Source organism: Oreochromis niloticus, unplaced genomic scaffold, assembly GCF_001858045.2.
Source record: "Oreochromis niloticus isolate F11D_XX unplaced genomic scaffold, O_niloticus_UMD_NMBU tig00001623_pilon, whole genome shotgun sequence".
Lineage (NCBI taxonomy): Eukaryota > Metazoa > Chordata > Actinopteri > Cichliformes > Cichlidae > Oreochromis > Oreochromis niloticus.
Genome location: NW_020327428.1, coordinates 233,748 through 253,473, shown reverse-complemented (window position 1 = coordinate 253,473; position 19,726 = coordinate 233,748). Strand labels below are relative to the sequence as shown.

Sequence of the window (19,726 nt, the reverse complement as noted above, 5' to 3'; positions counted from 1 at the left end):
CAAGTAGATGAAGCAAGAATGATTGATGCTGAAGTTGAGCCTGCAGACAGTGCTTCAGCGATATCGTCCAGACACAGTAAAGCACATCGAAGCAGCCGAACCTCTTCTGCTGTGTCTTCGACCACATATTCGGCCAGGCTAAAGATTGAGGCAGAAAGGGCTGCTCTGGTAGCGCGTGCAGAAGCCTTAAAGCAAAAGATGGAGATTGACAGACAAGAAGCTGTTCTTAAGGCGAAAAGGGAGGAATGGGACTTGCAAACAGCTATTGCTGCAGCTAGCACAAAGCTTGAGGTGCTGACTGTGAAGGAGCCAGCCCATAACACTTCTGCTGACTTGGTTAACGAAATGGCTGCCTGCCAAAGAGCTCCGGGCCAAAATATTGGGGCCAGTTTTGGTTTTGTTCAGCGAGAACATGGAGATGTTTGTCGAAAATGTGAGTCGGAAGTAATGCAGGGCTCAGAAAGGAGTAGCAGGCTTCCTCATCCATTGAGTAAGAAGGATAATAGCCAGTCTATTACTAGTCAAGGCAGGATGGCTGATGTTAAAGACTTGTTGAATGTCATGAAGCAACAAAACGAGAGTACAGAGCTTCTACTAAAACAACAGAAAGCATCCACTCTCCCTCCTTTGGATGTCCCAGTATTCAGTGGGGATCCACTGGAGTTTGGGTTTTTTATGAAAGCATTCGAGGATGGGATTGAGGAAAGGACAGACAGCAATAGAGATAGGTTGCGCTTCCTGGAGCAGTTCACCCAAGGGAGACCCAAGGTTCTTGTTCGTAGCTGTTCGCACATGCATCCTGACAGGGGCTACGCTGAAGCCAAGAGGTTTCTGCGCAAGCACTTTGGGGATGAATATACTATTGCCTCAGCCTACATTGAAAGAGCTCTAAAATGGCCTGTAATCAAGCCAGAGGATGGTGATGCACTGACGGAGTTTGATATGTTCCTCACTAGTTGCTGTAACACAGTAGACAGCATGGAGTACATTGAGGAGATGGATAGCCCTACTAGTATGAGAACTGTCATCTCCAAGCTTCCTTTTAAATTAAGGGAAAGGTGGAGGGGTTTTGCCTGTGACATTCAAGAACGCACAGCAATGAGAGCTAGATTCGCTGATCTGGTCAGTTTTGTAGAGAAGCAGGCAAAGATCGCTTCTCACCCATTGTTTGGTAACATTCAGGACACCACTTTGTCAAGAGACAAGGGCAAACCAAAGGTATGCAGAGAGAATGCTCTGAAATTCAAGGAGAGGGAAAGCATCTTTGCTACTAATACGGCACCTGTGTCAAACAGTGCTGAGCAGACAAAGAGGGAAAGGGAAAATGTAGGCTCTACAGGTGGAAGGCAGTGTCTTTTCTGTCATAAGGGAGGGCATAACCTCAATACCTGCAGACTCCTCAAGCAAAAGCCCCACAGAGAAAAGCTTGATTTCCTCAAATCAAAGAGTTTGTGTTTTGGTTGCCTGTCACAGGGGCATTTGAGTAAGGGTTGCCAGCAAAGACACACGTGTGAGACTTGTTCTCAGAAACATCCCACCATTCTGCATAAGGAGCAGTACTCTCCTCCTGATAGTGATGCTAAAAGTATCAGGGAACCAGCAGCAAGTTTTTCTCCAGCAGCAGGCAGTGAAACATGCGGTTGTACCGAGGCTGGCGAAGCAGTCTGTGCGCTTTCAATTGTGCCTGTGAAGGTCAGATGTTCAAGGAGCAACGCAACAGTTGAATCGCATGCATTCTTAGACCCAGAAAGCACTGGAACCTTTTGTACAGACGAGTTGATGAGGGATTTACACGTCACAGGAAAAAGGTCCAACATTCTGCTCCGCACCATGGGAAAAGAAGCGACAATCAGTACTCATGTTGTTACAGGTCTCGAGGTCAGTGGTTTGGATGAGGACAACTTTTTGAAGATTCCCCAGGTTTTCACACAGGCAGAGATTCCAGTAACAAAGGAGAACATTCCACAACAAAGCGATGTGGACAGATGGCCTTATTTGAAGGAGGTTCAGCTCAAGCAGATTGATGGAAAAATTGGTATGTTAATAGGAACGAATGTACCAAAGGCGCTTGAGCCCTGGAAGGTTATCAACAGTGAGGGCAATGGCCCATATGCTGTAAAAACTGCACTAGGCTGGACGATTAATGGACCTCTGCTAAGAGAAGAGGGTATTGCTCAAGGAGCTGTTGCGTGGCCACCGGTGATGGTGAACAGGATATCGGTGACAAAGCTAGAGGAGCTCTCGCAGCAGCAAATGAAGTATGACTTCCCTGAGCATGAGTTGTCCGAGAAAATGGAAATGTCAGCCAGAGACAGACAATTTATGGAGTCTGTGTCACTGTCAGTGAAGCAGGTTCACGGTCACTACACCATTGGCCTTCCTTTAAAGAACAAGGGGGCTGTATTTCCAAACAACCGTGTTGTGGCGGTACAAAGAGCAGAAGGCCTGAAACGGAGGCTGTTAAGAGACAGTGAGTTTCATCAAGAGTACACAAAGTTCATGACAGAGACACTGGAAAGGGGCTATGCCGAAGAAGTTCCCGTGGCAGAAACTTCTAAAAGTGGTAGCAGAATATGGTATCTCCCACATCATGGGGTCTACCACCCAACCAAGCACAAGTTAAGAGTGGTATTTGACTGTGCATCCACGTATCAAGGCATGTCACTGAACTCACAGCTGTTGCAGGGGCCAGACTTAACCAATTCCCTTATAGGTGTTTTGATCAGGTTCAGGAAGGAGCCAGTTGCCTTCATGTCTGATATTGAAGGCATGTTTCATCAAGTCAGGGTTCCCGCTGAAGATGCTGATCTGTTGAGATTCTTGTGGTGGCCACAGAGAGATCTTGGTAAAGGCCTCAAGGAATACAGAATGGTAGTTCACTTGTTCGGTGCAACTTCTTCACCAAGCTGTGCATGCTACACGCTGTAAAGGTGTGCTGAGGACAATCAGGCGAGGTTCAACCATATTGCAACGAACACTGTTCTAAGGAACTTTTATGTGGACGATTGCCTGAAATCTGTTGGCACTGAAGAGCAGGCAATCTCACTGATTCAGGACCTCAGGGCTTTATGCGCTGCAGGAGGTTTCAAGCTCACTAAGTGGATTTCCAACAGCAGAGTGGTGCTTGCATCTATACCTGAGGATGACAGGGCCAAAGAAGTCAAGGAGCTCGATCTTGAAAGGGACTGCCTCCCTATTGAAAGAGCTTTAGGGGTTCAGTGGTGTGTGGAGTCTGACACGCTGAAATTCAGAGTTCTGGTTGAGAGCAAACCACTCACAAGGAGAGGACTGCTTTCGATGGTAAGCACTATATATGACCCACTTGGGATCTTATCCCCTCTGATCTTGCCAGTGAAGCACATCCTGCAAGAGCTAAGCAGAACAAAGCATGCATGGGATGATATCATGCCAGAAGCTCTGTCTCTGCAGTGGCAACAATGGGTCGGCAGTTTGCACCACTTAGCTAGGTTTGAGGTAGACCGATGTGTGAGACCAGTCAACCTTGGCAAGATCACTTCAGCTCGACTTCATCACTTTGCCGACGCAAGTGAAAGGGGGTATGGCATAGCCACCTACCTGGTTTCAAAAAACAATCTGAACCAGCCACATAGTGCTTTCATTATTGGTAAAGCCAGAGTTACACCATTGAAGCCAGTTACCATACCACGACTCGAGCTTACTGCTGCAGTGGTGGCAGCAAAGATGGACAGGATGGTAAGAGCCGAACTGGAGTTGGAATTGGAGGAGTCTGTCTTTTGGACGGACAGCACGTCGGTGATTAAGTACCTCAAGAATGAAACAGCGAGGTTTCGTACGTTTGTTGCCAATCGAGTTGCTGCCATTAAGGATAGATCAGCTGTCTCTCAGTGTCGATATGTGAACACCTCGGCCAATCCTGCAGACTTTGCTTCCAGAGGGCTCAGTGTTGGTGCCTTTCTCAAGGCAAAGACATGGATCACGGGTCCAGATTTCATCACGAAACCAGAAATGGAGTGGCCAGAAATGCCAGACAGTGTATGCCAGCCAATCTGTAATGACCCAGAAGTCAAAGAAGCATCAGTATATGCTCTTATGGTTGAAGAAGGTGCAGACGCCACCTCTCAGCTCATTCATCATTACTCAAGCTGGCATCGGGTTAAAAGAGCCGTTGCATGGGTCCTGAGATTAAAAGGCGTGCTGAAGCTTCTCGCTCAAAAGAGGAAGGATTTAGAAGCGAATCTCTATGATGGAAGGTTGAATGTAGGAAGTCAAAGGCTGGAGCAGGAGAAGCAAATGACACACCTCAAAGCTAACCTTCCCATCTTGCCACTTTCTGTGAGTGACATGGCTGAGGCGGAAGTAGAGATCGTGCGCTTCAGTCAAGGGCAGCGGTTTGGCGAAGAGATTGCCAAGCTGCAACAAGGAAAGACAGTGTCAAAGGATAGCCCTCTTTGTCAGTTGTTGCCAGTTGTACAAGATGGCATTCTGAGAGTGGGCGGCAGATTGAGCAGATCTAGCATGCAAGAGGAGATAAAACACCCTGCAATCTTGGCTAAGGATCAGCATATAGCCACTCTCATTCTCAGATCTGCTCACGAGGATCTTGGACATGGTGGCAGGAATCATGTCCTATCAAAGGTACGGCAGAAGTACTGGATACTAAGGTCCCATGCTGCTGTCCGGAAGATTTTGTCCCAGTGTGTTGTCTGCAGACGGCATCATGGGAAAGCGGCAAGTCAGATCATGGCAGATCTTCCTACTGAGAGGCTCACGCCCGATGAGCCACCATTCACGAGTGTCGGTGTGGACTATTTCGGTCCCTTTGAAGTCAAAAGGGGGAGGTCTATGATCAAAAGGTATGGTGTAGTTTTTACCTGCTTGACAGTGAGGGCTGTGCATATTGAACTGGCAAATTCATTGGACACGGACTCTTGTATTCATGCATTGCGGAGGTTCATTGCTAGGAGGGGACAGGTTCAGTTGATGCGTTCTGACAATGGAACAAACTTTGTAAGTGCAGAGAGGGAGCTGCGGGAAGCAGTGCGTGCTTTGGATAATGCAAAGATTCATGAAGCCTTGTTAGTTAAAGGGATCACATGGATATTCAACCCCCCAGCTGCCTCGCATTTCGGAGGAGTTTGGGAACGGCAGATACGGTCAATACGCAAAGTGCTCAGCTCTGTTGTGGAGCAGCAGATCCTTGATGAGGAGAGTCTGCACACGCTGCTGTGTGAGGTAGAGGCGATTATCAATAGCCGCCCTATCTCAAGAGTCTCTACCGATCCGAATGACCTGGAGCCCTTGACGCCAAACCATTTGCTTTTGATGAAAGCCAAAACTCCGCTACCTCCTGGAGTATTCAGCAGGAGCGACTCGTACTCGAGGCGTAGATGGCGTCAAGTCCAGTACTTGGCAGATTTGTTTTGGAGACGATGGATTAAGGAGTATCTGCCAGACTTGCAAAGGAGACAAAAGTGGGCCCAACCACGAAGAAATATCAGTCAAGGTGATATTGTCTTCATCGTGGATGATTCCGCTCCAAGAAATTCATGGGTAACGGGTCGAGTGATTCAGACGTTTGAGGATGCCAAAGGTCGGGTTCGTCAGGCCAAGATGAAAACCAGCAAAAACGTTCTCCTACGACCTGTGGCGAAGCTTTGTGTGCTGCTAGAGTGTGATATGTAGCGCCCCTTCTACATATCACTCAAGAGACAGCGGTAAAGGCTAGTCTCCTACGGTGAGTCATGTGCTTGAACCTCTGACTCCATTCCCTAAACTCCCCAACACACACACATACACGCATCCATGAAGATATGTTCCAGTTTGAAGGTTAAGAAGAGTTCCAGCTGTAACAAGGCAGAAAGAAGTTTCTGTTGGAATAAGGACATTAATGTGCCATATGGGCAGTTCAAGTACTTTGTATATTTGTCTGTTCGTTATCTGGAAGTTTGATTTGTTGTTCTGAACAACCTACATATATGTATAAGAGTAATTGTTTTGTGGTTCACAAGAACAATTAGGGGCCAGGATGTTGGAGCTTAGACAGTTCAGGGCAATATTTTACTCAATTACGTCAGGCCATATTTAAGTATTTGTTATGATCTTTGAGTTCCTAGTTATAATCTTCATTATTTTATGTTATAATGTAATATGCTGTGCTCCATAAATTAATCCTGCTTTGTTAGTCTTTTGTGTTGTTGTAAAGTGTTGATAGATGTCGTAAAGGGGGTGTGTATTTTGCCCGCATGTGGGGGGGGAAGAAAGGTTAGGCTAGCAAGCAGGACGTGGAGCAACAGTTTTCTGACTGTCGCCGTTTAATGTTATTTTTTGTTGTAACATAAAGGGAATGTAAACGGAGCTCTCACCAGATTCATTTGTTTCTACTTTTCGGTTTGTATGGAGAATAAATGTTTTGCCCTTTTTTCCTTCGCCTCGTTTTTGCTACCGGAACGCATCCAAGCGATTTAACAAGAGCACGAGTCAGAAACTTTACGTCCTGCAGAAGCGGCAAAGAAGGACCGAAGGTTGCCGCTACAATCATTGTTCTGACAGCATTTTGAGTGGGAACAGTTCAAACTGAGAGTAGTGGGAGTTATTTACTGATTGAAACAAGCTGAATGTTTCTGTGCACGATGAAGATCAGCAGCAGCAGCTCAGCTGATCAATGAATTGACATCTATCAGTCATTTCATGAGATGAAGTCATCAGCAGACATTTGTTCTAACTGTGTGATAAATGTCAGAACGTCAGGGCTCTGCTTTAGTCACTACTTGATGATCATTGGCTCATTGTTGAATCACGTGGCCCAGTCTGACCTCTGACCCTTTGCTGCAGGTCTTCTGTGTTATCTCCACTTTCATGTCTGATCTTCTGCTGTATCGTCCAAAATAAACATCTGAATCATTTCCAACACTTCAGCAGATCTTTAGTTTGGGCAGCACAGTACAAAATAACACATATTGTACTATACTGCCCACTTCCTGATCTTATTGGATCTGTGTGTGAGGTTGGTGAAGGAAACACATGTTTACTGAGTGAATCGCTGCCATTAGGAACTAGTTTTTATATCACAGCCTAGAAATCACACAGGACCATTTCTGCAAGTGAAAAGTCGTCATTGGAGGAAAATAATTGTAGAGTTTGTGCGACTGTTGTTTGTAAATGAAGAATTGTCCCAACTACATGTGCTGCTGACCTTTGACCTTTTCTTTAGGTGCACAGAGGAGTCTGTGGAAACATCCAGAACTGAGGCAGTGCTACAGATGTCTTCAAATAAAGTGGTGTATTATCCATGTTTTCTATGGATCACATCAATATCCTGATCTAACGAGACCCCTTTTTGTGGATTTTAGAGCCTCTGACTTTTGCTGCGTCTGCGTCTCATTTCAAGCACAAGAGCAAGAAGTGGATGAAGAAATGGGGCGAGTGGGGTCAGTGTGGTGCATGTCAGCTGTGCTCATGCTTTCACAAAGAACATGTGTATTCATTGGCAGCATTAAGGTGCACTTTAGTCTTCATAATAATAAAGTATTGTGACTTTCTTATTGTGAATCCTCACAGTCATGTTGCAGCTCTGCTTTGCTTTAAGAAAATGTTCTACCAGGATGTTACTTTCCTAAACGTGTTCTCCAAATGTTCCCAAAGACTTTGTTCTAAGTAGTTCTACATGATGAAACATTCACACTAAGTTTAAGAAGGACACACAGATTCAAAGCAGAGCTCTGAAATGAGCTGCTGATGAAGCCAGGTCACATCAGAGCTCCTGTGGGTCTAAGGGCGGCCTCAGGACGAAGATGTCTGACCTGAGCCAGTGTCAGCACTGCTGTCAGTGAGCCTAACGACAACCGTTAGCATGATTTCAGTGTTTCAGTCTTTTAAAAACACTTCCTGTCACTGTGGTGGTTACAGTGACATCATGCAGTTTGTGCTTTGACCTCCAGAGGGCGACAAATCAGCACAGACAGAGAGCTCCATTCAAACTTTGCTGCCATCAGTAATAATTTTTCAAATATAATCATCAGTGTTTGAGCAGTTATGATATCAGGGACAATCTAGACACGTGTGACAATACTGAACATGTCACATGACACACCTTAAACATCAGGTGATCCACTCTCAGTCTGCACTTTCATTCATGACTTCAACAGGTTGAAATGAGCTTTGAAGAAACATCAGTTCAGTGCTGAAATATTCAAACACTGCAGGAAGAAGAACAACAAAATGATGACACATGTTTGTGTTTTAAACAGGAAAAGCAGCAGAAATAAATGTTCAACAAAGGACTTGGTTGATTTGTGAATTTCCGACTTTTACCTGAATGCATCACAAACTTCTTCGATGCTTCTGAGTGTCCTAAAACCCCTCTTTGAGTGTTTCCTTCCTGCTCAAAGTTTACTTTCACTTTCCTGAACTTCGTGGAGTGGAGCTTGTTGTTGGTGTGAAGAAACTGTAAGTTTGCTTTGTTTCCTCCTTTAACAGTTTGTCAAGAGATTTATTCTAAAGACACTTCTTCAGCTAAGAGTCTAAGGATAGAAACACACACAGACGCTGTGGTTTTCACTTGTATACAAGGGCGGTCACAGAACGCTCACACCAGATTGGGGGCCCTGTGATGCGCGCTCTGTTCTTGCACTTGTCTTTATTTATATGCAAAAATAATACAACAGTCAATACGTCTATTCATAGGCAGAGGAAAGTTAGTGCGTAGGGAGTGAAGATAAGAGCGGTTTAGGTGTATGCATGTGTGTTGTGGGATACAGAAAGACGCGGCCTCTCTTCTTGTTAGGGAGCGTCAGATAAGAGTGTCCAGTTCGCCTCTTCCTGGCAGGAGTGAAATAATAACAGCTTATTCAGCTGTGAGAAAGAATTTATAAAACAGTCTTGTAGTGGACAACAGTCTAAGTCATCAAAAGGTCAACATACAGTATTCTATCATATGCAAACTTATATCATTAAAAGCTTATACTGACTAGCAGTACAATTTTCCATTGACATTCCCTCCTGTTGTCAGTATAACTTTGAAGTGAGATATCAGTATGTAACATCTTGTTGTACAGTTTCTATCACACCATCATTAATCACACAAAGTCTTCATGTTCCAACAGGTCGGGGTCATCATCATCATCATTTGTCACGGCTATGTATGCAGCAACAGTGGAAACAATTATGCGGTTAATCATGAGTTTTAGACATGGCAGTATACATGTTACAAAGACACAAAATAAAAGTAAAAATACAAAAAGGGATAAATAGAATAAATAAGAATAAGAATACAAAGGAATTGCAAGTATTTCAAGTATTTCAAGTATTGAAGTCTATTGCACCGTTGGTTATTAACAAAAAGTATTGCACAGTGAAAAGGCAGTAGTAGTCTTTTTAGCAGTCACTTGTATTATTTACATAGTCCTGATTTTGGGCCTGCTGGATCTGTCTCAAGGCGTTCAGGGCATCAGTCATGTTTGATGAGTGTACATTGTCTGATGTGTGTGTGTGTCATTTCTCACTCAATCAACAAGTGTACGTCTGTTCAGGTGTGTGTTTCTCTTCATTCTGAGTCAGTGTGTGTAGATGTGTATGTTTGTGTATGTTGGCGTGTTTATCACTTTCCTGTTCTGGTGTTTTGGGTAAACCACGGCCTGAAGCGTGCCCTGGGGTCCTGCCCTCCTCCTTTTCAGTCCGGTTGCGACCATTGCTGCTGCTGCTCAAAGTTCAGTCTGTCCTGGTCCTGGCCCCAATTGGGGCAGTCCTTTCTTCTTCTGTGTTTTGTCCATTCTGAGGTGCCTTTTGACCTCACTTGCTCCTCCTGTCTCTGACACGCCCTTTCTTCTGCTGCCCGATCATCCGTGTTGGTCCATCACTGTCCTGCACAGTGTTAAATGCAGAGTTATCAAGGTCAGCATTCTTTTGCTCGGCCTTACTTTTCATTCGGGCTTAATGGGCGTCTCGTCACAGCTCTGTCAGCTGAAGCTGTCTGGAAATCTCCCCCGTGTAGTGAAACGGGCCTTGGATTTAACACTCTCCGTCTCTGCTGCATGAGATCGCTTTCCTGTAGCACTGTTGACATTTTTAGATTGTTGTTATGGGTCCAGCTGCTGCAGCATTTGGTCAGGGTCAGAGATGGTAGAGGGGAGAGCAGGAGTCCAGGTCAGCTTCGGCTTTCAGGGCCGGCAAAGCAGCCTGTAATCAAGCATAGAGAGGGAAAAACAAAAAACAAAACAAAAACAGACGAACAGGAAAATGATGTTGTTTTGGCTGTGTGATTCAGAGAGGGGAGAAACACCGGGCCAGGCCCTGTGTCAGCCTTCTCTCCCCCCCCTTTTTTTTTTCCTCACAATATAATCAACTCATAACCCACCAAGTTGACAGGACAACACAGGTACATGTTAAAATTCATAAGATCACGTTTAAAGGCACAAAAAAGGAATTTTCCTTCCTTCAGTAATCACTTGTATGATTCAATCAGCAGAAAACATCTCACAATTTGACTCTTAACCACTAAATTTGTTGTTTCATCACTGGTTGGTCATACCAGTCTCGTTCTTTTTGAAGTTGTTGTCCTGCAACCCAGAGAGTTTATTTGTTAATAGTGGATAAACTTCAGCATTTGATAACAAAACTATTAAGTTTTCCCTGTTTTAACACTAATGAGGGATATAGGCGCATGTATAGTGTGTGCTGTAGTGTAAGCTGTTCTTCATTGCATGTATGTGTGTTAGTAGCTTGCATGCAAGGCCTCTGGGCCCGTCTCACCCAAAAGAGCATTTTCTCAACAGTTGCCTTTCTCTCGCTGCTGATTTATTGTGAGTGAGTTACACTGTTTCATGACATTTCATACTGCCGAGTTATGAAAAGAATATTGTATTCAGAGAGTAGGGGCCTCTCTCTTTTTTTTCCTCTTTGTGATAGTAAAAAGAACAGAGCACATGCCACGGGAGCGTCACCCCCACCTTTGGTGGAAGCAGAAAAACAGGGAGCCAAGGTCATAACTCAGGCTCACTAAGAGTTAGAAAGAATATGAATGCTTAGTTTGTGGCTGTGGCGCATTTTCTATAGCTTCTTTTCTTTGTTTAGTAGCTTTCTGCCTTCACCTGAGGGTGTGCCCTAAGCATGTGACTTCAGGTCTCCATAATTGGAGTTTATTTATATGTTGCAGTATTAGCCTGCTTCAACACTTAAGCAAAACATCACTCTTTATTTTATTATTATTATTGTTATAAATTCTCCTTTCTCAAAAACAGAAAATGAAATTGTAGTTGTTCTTTGCTGAGAAACACAAAACCTCCCCCCCCTTTTTTTTTTCTTCAAAACAAAAATTACATTTCAAAACAAAAAACAGACAACCCAGCTCTCAGCTGGCTCTGGACTTATCATCATCAAGGACACATGGTGAGAGCTACTTCAGAAGTTACAGTAGTCATCACTCAAGCAACATTTCAAAAAACAAAAGAAACAAAAAACAAAATTCAGCACACTACACAGAGAACAACAACAAGACACAACTGAAGATGTTGTTCTTGTTTGTTCTCCCTGAATTTTAGAATAAAGTTATTACATCTGCATTAGTAAATCATATGCCTGATCATTATGTGTCACTGTGATCCACAAGTATGATCACAAATGTATTCAGTTTTCAACCCAACAAAACAAAAAACAAAACAAAACAAAAACAAGTTACTGATGGCTTGAACGCTTTACACACGAGTCAGGATGCAAAAAGGCTGCTGCCAAAGACAAATCAGAAGCGTGAGGGAAAAAAACTGAGCCCACAGACAGCTTCATGTTTGAGCTTTAATAGCTGTTTCCCTCCCTCTGATGTGTTCTTATGCAGCTCCTGCTCTAAAAAATGTGTAACCTGCTCATCAGCTAGCAGTGACCATGTATTTAATTCAGCTTCTCAATTGTGTAGCTTTAGCTGTTGTATACAGGGTTTTTAGTTGTTAATATAGGTGTGCTCTATATTTCAGCAATGTCTCATCTAGGATGACAGGTTTTCGAGCAGGTCAAGTGCCTCTATGCACTTAATTAGTTTACATATTTTCTTTATTTTCTTCATTTCATATGTCATTATACTGAATTTGAGCAAACCTTAAGCTTGATGCAGATTACTTCTAACAATTATCCACCTCACATCATAGCTGACTGAGGTGCCTCTTCATATTAATATTATGTTATTATTAATGTTATTATCTTTTTATATAACAGCAACAGTATATTACAATATTTTATTTATATTTTATTTGTGTCCACCAAGGGCTGAGGGTGAGCTGCAGTCTCACCCCTTCCCAAGCTGGAGACATTTTCCTTTTCACACACTTTCCTTGGCTGAACAATGACACAACCTTAATATACCTTATGCATCTCTCTATTTCATTTAATATGTGTTTGTGTGAGTTATGTATTTTCTTTCGTTCTATTCATTCTGGGCATGGTCTTCATCCCAACTATGTTTCATTGTTCATACCAGTTTACAGGTTGTTATCCTTGCTTTTATTAGTTTGAATACAGTAGAGATAAGCTCTAATTTAATTTAACATTTTGTTTATTCCACTTTATTCCTCTTGTGTTTATATGTATTCAGTTGGGTCTGTTTCCAGCCCTTTTTAAACTTATACTTAGATCTCTAATTTTTACTTGGTGAGGGATTATTATGTTCTTCCTAGTCTGAACTGTTCTCTTCACCTGAGCTACTATCCTGTTCTGAGTCACTGTCTTCTTTGTTTCTTACAGTCACGTACAAAATGTCCCTCTTTTCCACACTTCCAGCATGTAGTACTAAAACCACTGCTTGGTGTGTGTCTAGGCCTGCCTCTACCCCCTGCTCCTGCCCTACGCATTCCTCTCCCTCTCTTTTGGATTATTCCTGCTCCGGTTTGTTGTTTTTCTAAACATTCCTCATCAGGTGTTAATTTTGCTTGTTTATTCCCCATTGTACAAAAATTTTGCTGGGCTGTCACTGGCACGCTTGACTTCAGAGTGGTTGCTGATACGCCCTTCTACTTCACTTCTAAAAAATGAAGCGGTATCAGTTTTACGAGATAAAACTCAACCGTTCTCATTTGTCACCAGTACGTGAGCCTCAGCAAAGAAAACAAATAAAATAGAAGTAGTTCAGCAGCGTATTGTGCTGTAAAATCAACTTACTTCCAGACACATACACACACACATAGACATTTGCGCGCTTTTACTAATTCGGTTCCTTATGGCGATTCCTAACCTATTTTATTTGTCGGTTCATTAAGGCGATTCCTAACCTATTTTATTTTGTCGGTTCATTATGGCGATTCCTAACCAAAATAGTGTTTCTCACCCTCAGACGTCTCACTGGTGATTCGGATCGCCAGACTGAATCCCACTGCCGTGGACCAGACTAAAAACACCGGCCTGGACCCGAATTTAAACGTCCCAGGGCTTTCGGCCTCGTCTAAGAGGGCTGTGCACAGACTTCGGTGCTGGCTTCCCACGGCGTCAGGAATCAGTCCTGGATCCTGGAACAGAGTCACAGATAACAGTTCTGATATTTCTGCCCCGGCTACGAAGGACCAAAATAAATGTCAAGAGATTTATTCCTAAGACACTTCTTCAGCTAAGAGTCTAAGGATAGAAACACACACAGACGCTGTGGTTTTCACTTGTATACAAGGGCGGTCACAGAACGCTCACACCAGAGTGGGGGCCCTGTGATGCGCGCTCTGTTCTTGCACTTGTCTTTATTTATATGCAAAAATAATACAACAGTCAATACGTCTATTCATAGGCAGAGGAAAGTTAGTGCGTAGGGAGTGAAGATAAGAGCGGTTTAGGTGTATGCATGTGTGTTGTGGGATACAGAAAGACGCGGCCTCTCTTCTTGTTAGGGAGCGTCAGATAAGAGTGTCCAGTTCGCCTCTTCCTGGCAGGAGTGAAATAATAACAGCTTATTCAGCTGTGAGAAAGAATTTATAAAACAGTCTTGTAGTGGACAACAGTCTAAGTCATCAAAAGGTCAACATACAGTATTCTATCATATGCAAACTTATATCATTAAAAGCTTATACTGACTAGCAGTACAATTTTCTATTGACACAGTTTGTCTTTAGGAACTTTACTGTTTGTTCAGCTCATGTTTGATTTCTTCATTAACTAGACATTCTTCGTTAAAGTCAGTGTGTAATGTTTACTGACGAGGTTGAGTGTGTCCGCCATTTTCTGTGTGTGTTTGTGATCAGACTCGGGTATCAGACCAAACACACTGAATGCTCCGGATCTTTTTATTCACAGGGACAGCGGACTTTATAAATGAATATTTGGTATAGATGTGTGTTAGATACAGATTCAACATGTCGGTCTTAAAATACTGCGCCACAAACTGTTGGCTCCGCTCCAACAGGAAGAAGTGTTACAAAACACACAAAAGTTATTGTAGTTCACTAAAACTGAACTCACAGCTAAAACTAGGTGTGAAAAAGTTAAAACAGAAATAAAAACTCAACACAAAAATTAAAACTAAATTATTGTTAATTATCAATGAAATTATTTTGGAAAATTAAGTTTGGCAAAATTAATGGCTAACATTAACAGATAATTAGATATCAGTTATCAGATATGTCAACAGGTGAAGTCAGATGTTGAAACAAGATTCATGATTCTTTATTCGTATCGTTATACAAGTGAAATGTAACCTCCACTTGTGCAAAAGGGGGAGAGAAGAAGAACAGTATATATTATATAACCCTCGTGATTAAAAATCTAGGCCCTCTTGCTTCTTATATTGAATCCTCCATTAGGAACCTTGGTGTTACCTTTGACCCAGCTCTGGACACGCACGTTAAATCTTTGGTTCGCTCTTGTTTTTGCCATTTAAGAAATATCGCTAAGCTGAGTCCCATTGTGTCACGCTCTGAATTGGAAATGATTATTCATGCTTTTGTTTCATCTCGCTTAGACTATTGCAATTCCTTGTTTACTTGTTTAAGTAATTCCTCCCTTGAACGACTGCAGGGTGTTCAAAATGCTGCTGCTAGTCTTCTGGCTGGATTGGACCCAAACACAGACTCACAGGCAGGACTTTAACTCAAAAACATCCAGGTTTATTGCATGAAGGAAAAAGAAATACAACACTCGACCAGGAGAAACACAAAACTAAACTCACAAAGGAACACACAGCCATGAGGGAGGTCGCGATGCAGGACAGAGGGAGACACAGACATAAATGTGGGCAAATGGGGGAAAGAACCACAGGAAGGGAACACAGCTGAAGGTGATACAAACAAACTTGACCATGACGCACACCAGACAGGAAACTACCAAAGTAAAACAGGAAGCACTAAGACGCAGAGATTTCTTTTGTGTGGAAAGGACTTTCAGGGAAACCAGATGGATTAGGGAGATAATGGCAGGAGACAACGAGAGCGACGTGGACACGGTTAATTGAGACGAGAGACATGGAATGAAGCATTAGGAGAACATGGAAACAAAAACGGGAAAGAACTCACAAGGACACACACAAACAGAGACACACAAGGGGAACCAAAGAGGAATATTAGAAACTCCAGTCAGACTAACCTAAAGACTGCTAATGTACCTAAACATGGGTTTAAAAATAAAAATAAGAATGACCCGTACTCTAATATGGTATATTTCTATATGTTAAAACCAAGTAACACTTACTGATTTCTGTTTGTACACAGACATGATTTAAGTGAAAAGTGCAGACGTCAATCTCAGTGTTTGACCTCAGCTGTCCCTCACCTGTTGGTCACTCCCAATGAACATCTTTGCATCTTTAACTCTGCCTCCTCCAACTTTTGTGGAGAGGGGAGGCAGCACTGAACAAAGAGCTGTGACTGCTAAACGTTTTCTTCAGTAGAAATTAAAGTTACACAGTCAGAAAACATCAGTGTGGCATATATCATTTGTATTTTATGTATATCATTTCAAACAGGGGTGATTCCAGTAATGCTGCACTAATGAATTAAACTATTCACTTTAGCTAAAGTTATTAAGTTAGCTAAAAACCTGGGATGCTGTCTAAGACATAAATAAACCTAAAATACAATGGATGGACATTCATGTGTTTTCCTGGAATCATGTTTGTTTGTCAACGCTGAACCCAGAGCAAACAACGCTAAATTAGCATTTTTAGCTAACAGCTACAATAAGTATAACAGTTACTGTAAGGCTGTCATTTGTTTACATGATGCCTGCTCTTACACATGTAATACTACTTTTCTCTCTGTTTGTTTTTCGTGACTTTCTCTTGTCTTATGTAACTTGTGTTCTCTTGTGACTAGGGATGGGTACCGGTATCCAGTGCCATTATGGCACCGGTTCTGACATAAATGGTAGTAACCAGACTGAAAAGCAGCGCACATTTCGGTGCTTTTTTTTTTTTTTTTCCTGAGATGTCATACACTTTGGATTCTACCCAATCATTTTACCTTTGCAAGGACAGTAGGCGGGCCCAGGTACGTACGTTCTTTTAGAGCAGAGCTACAGATTAAAAATGCCCAAGGCGAAGTGAAAAGTGTGTAATGTTATAAATACTCAGACCCAGAGGCTCTGAAACGTCTGGCTGTACTTCACAGCAAAAGATGCAAACTCAGCAGCCTGCAACAAGTGCTTTAAGGTGATACTGTGCAAAGGAGGTAAGACCTTAAATCTGATCAAACACTTGGCGACGCATAGCGTTTTTTTAAAAGCCGAGAAATGCACCGTATTTGATATTTGATTTGTTACAAAATACACAAAAGTAGTTCACTAAAACTAAACTCAGAACTAAAACTAAATCTGTAAAAGTTCAAATTGAAATAAAAACTAAACACAAAAATTAAAACTAAATTGTTAATGATCAATTAAGTTACTTTGGAAAATTAATTTTATAGGACATGTCCTGTTAGTGTTATTAGTTTGGCTAAAAAAAAGAGAGAAAAAAAAACCTTGCCTCATTATTCTTTGATAGACATATTTATTTGGATGTTGGATATCTCTGTGAGTGACTACTGTCAAATAGTTCAGTTTTTAATATCTGCATTAATCTAAATCAGTCTAGTCTCTGACACAGACCCTGAATACATAATAAATAAAAACTCAAACCTAAACTTAAAGAAGCAAAATCACAATGTAAACTGATGTAAAAACACCAAGTGAAAGAGAAACACAAACTAAACCTAATTAAACTATAATATAAAGTATAACACCTCTGCTGTCTGTTCACACTGAAACAAAGATGGAGGATAAAACAGGTTTTAAATTTGAAATAGAACTAGGTCAGAGGTTGACATGTTGCCTTGGCAACAGAGTCTTAAGTTAAGCTGGGCATACACTGTGCGATTTTTTTCAGTCGCGTTATTCAGCTTCTGCTCAAACTGCACGATTGACTCGCAGGGGTTAGAAGTTCGCAGGTCACGATGCAGGGTCTCACACTATACGGCCCGATGCTCTGATGTGACCTGAGTGCTCACACTGTGAGTCCATAACATGAAGCTTATAACAGAAAAACTGTCGCTCGCTCTCCCTCTCTGTCTTTCACTCACACAGACACACACCACCACCATCAACTTTGCTAAATTGCTAATGAAAAACATTGATCAGGCAGCTGTGATTGAGCAGCAATGACCATCCAACTCTTTTCACAGTTGTTGTGGTCGTGATAATTTTGTGAGGCCACATGGAAAAGGCTCGAATGAGCTTTCCAAAGTTCTACAAGTTGTGCCTCCATTGCTTGTGTCCAGATCACATGCTGCTCCGTCTTTTTCATCGACATTTATGTGTTTGCTCGTGCGCAGTGTGAGAAGTTGCGGTGACACCCTCACGGTCAAGCGAGTGATGATCGGGAGCTGGTCGTGAGGTGTTAATCACTTCTTGTTACCCCACGTATACTACACGATGCACGACACACGATGAAGGTGAAACTCGGCCTGATCACCAAAACGGTCGCACGACTGAAAAATCGGCTCAAAATGGGCCAAAAATCGTACAGTGTAAGCCCAGCATTAGTGGAAGCTTAAAAACAGGAATTATGCAACTAGGGACATTTAGTGCAAAACAGCAGAAAGAACATTGCCTACGCTTGTGTCGGTAGAAGAGAACAACAGGAAATGACATTTGGGTCATAAAACTAGACATGAGGAGCTAGGGTGCAGGGGTTTTTGCAGCTATGTGACAGACATGTAGAATTAAAATACAGAAGTGACCATTGTGAGTTTGTGAGGGGAGGGGGAAGCAGACTATATTATACACATACGGCCTGTAATGCTTCAGCCCTGCAGATGCCTAGCACGTTAGCAGCTCTTCTTTTCCGGAAATGTAAATAAAGATGATTTTGGAAAAGTTCTGACCACCCTGAGTCTGTCTTCTCTGTCCAGTTAGAAGAATAAAAGAATCTGGGATAATAGTTCCCAGACTCTTCTTCCTCCACAAAGGATGTGCCAGTGGGATTAAGGAGGTCCGTGAAGAGTCTGTCTTCTCTTAAAATTATTGACAGATTGGGCGGGTCTTATGATAAGGGACAGATCAAAGATAGGGAGCCGCAACTAAAAAGACTCTATTGCCTCTGTCTTTGAGCCCACATTCAACAATGTCTAAGAGCAGCTGGTAGAGTGCTGTGAGGTCAATGAACATAATATAATGGGTTGTGCAATAATACTAATATAACAACAATAATAATAATAATAATAATAATAATAATAATAATAGTACTTATAGTCCATTGAGAAAATTAGGATACCCCATTAAATAATCAGCTCTTTATTATGAACTGTTCACATATGAATGTTCAATCATGTCTGGAAAAGAAAGAGACTTCATTGCAACTAAACAACAAAAATTAACATTTTCTTACACATACAAACAAATAAGATATGAACAAAAATGTGTATTTTAATGGAAGAAAAGGTTAGGATACTCTACCCCCTAACAAATAGTGTTGCCCCCTTTGGCTGATATAACTGCAGTGAGATGCCTTGTAGCCTTGACATCGATCAGAAGAAAGTTTGGTCCACTCTTCAACACAGAATTCTTTCAGCTGTGAGATGTTGAAGGTGAGCTGGCCAGGTGACTGCATGCTGAGTTGGCAATTCAGCCATTTGATTCATGTTACAACAGCTCATGAGTAAATGAACATGGTGCAATAAACGTATTTTTAGAAGTATATGTTCCCAAATACATACATTTACTTAAATTTACTTGAGTAGGGTTAGGGGTTGCCACCTCAGCATGCAGTCAAGTTCTATACTCCTGCTATTGACCTACTAAGGTGTGTTGCACCAGGGACACATGGAAAAGTTGCATGACACCGGCCCTCGAGGACTGGAGTTTGAGACCCCTGTCATACGGAATATGACAAGGGTGGTTGAACTGCACGAAGACTCTGGCTACACTAGTCTTCATTCTTCATTTTTCTCTGTTTTGGCCTCCCATCCACACTGAGATGGCATTTTTGGTCAAGCTTTTTGAAAACGCTCTTGCAAACGGATACATTTGAAAACGGTGCTTGCGCGTCTCAGTGTGGACAGCGAAAACTGAGACTTTCGAGAACGATGACGTAATTTAGTCATATGATGCAGTCATGTGAGCAATTCAACTAAATTTATGGACGGCATTGTACTGCAGTTGTTTTGTTTGTTCTCAATTTTGCCAGCTGTATTAAAGATTAATATGTTTGTACATGCTCCAGATAGCTTTTCTTCAACCTCTTTAATTCATACTCGCTTTTGCAACTTTGTACTTTTGTGTTACTCGCAGCAACAACTCTACCTCATTGTCCACCCAT

At 42.3% G+C, this 19,726-nt stretch overlaps 1 long non-coding RNA gene across 1 annotated transcript; it reads right to left on the bottom strand.

The window, feature by feature from the left end:
* Positions 1-12,915: 12,915 nt before the first annotated feature.
* LOC112844796 (uncharacterized) lies at positions 12,916-13,648 on the bottom strand. The gene is made up of 2 exons (XR_003217546.1): positions 13,608-13,648; positions 12,916-13,463 (listed from the first exon to the last, which is right to left on the bottom strand). It is a non-coding gene; the product is annotated as an uncharacterized LOC112844796 (long non-coding RNA).
* Between the last annotated feature and the right edge of the window lie 6,078 nt (positions 13,649-19,726).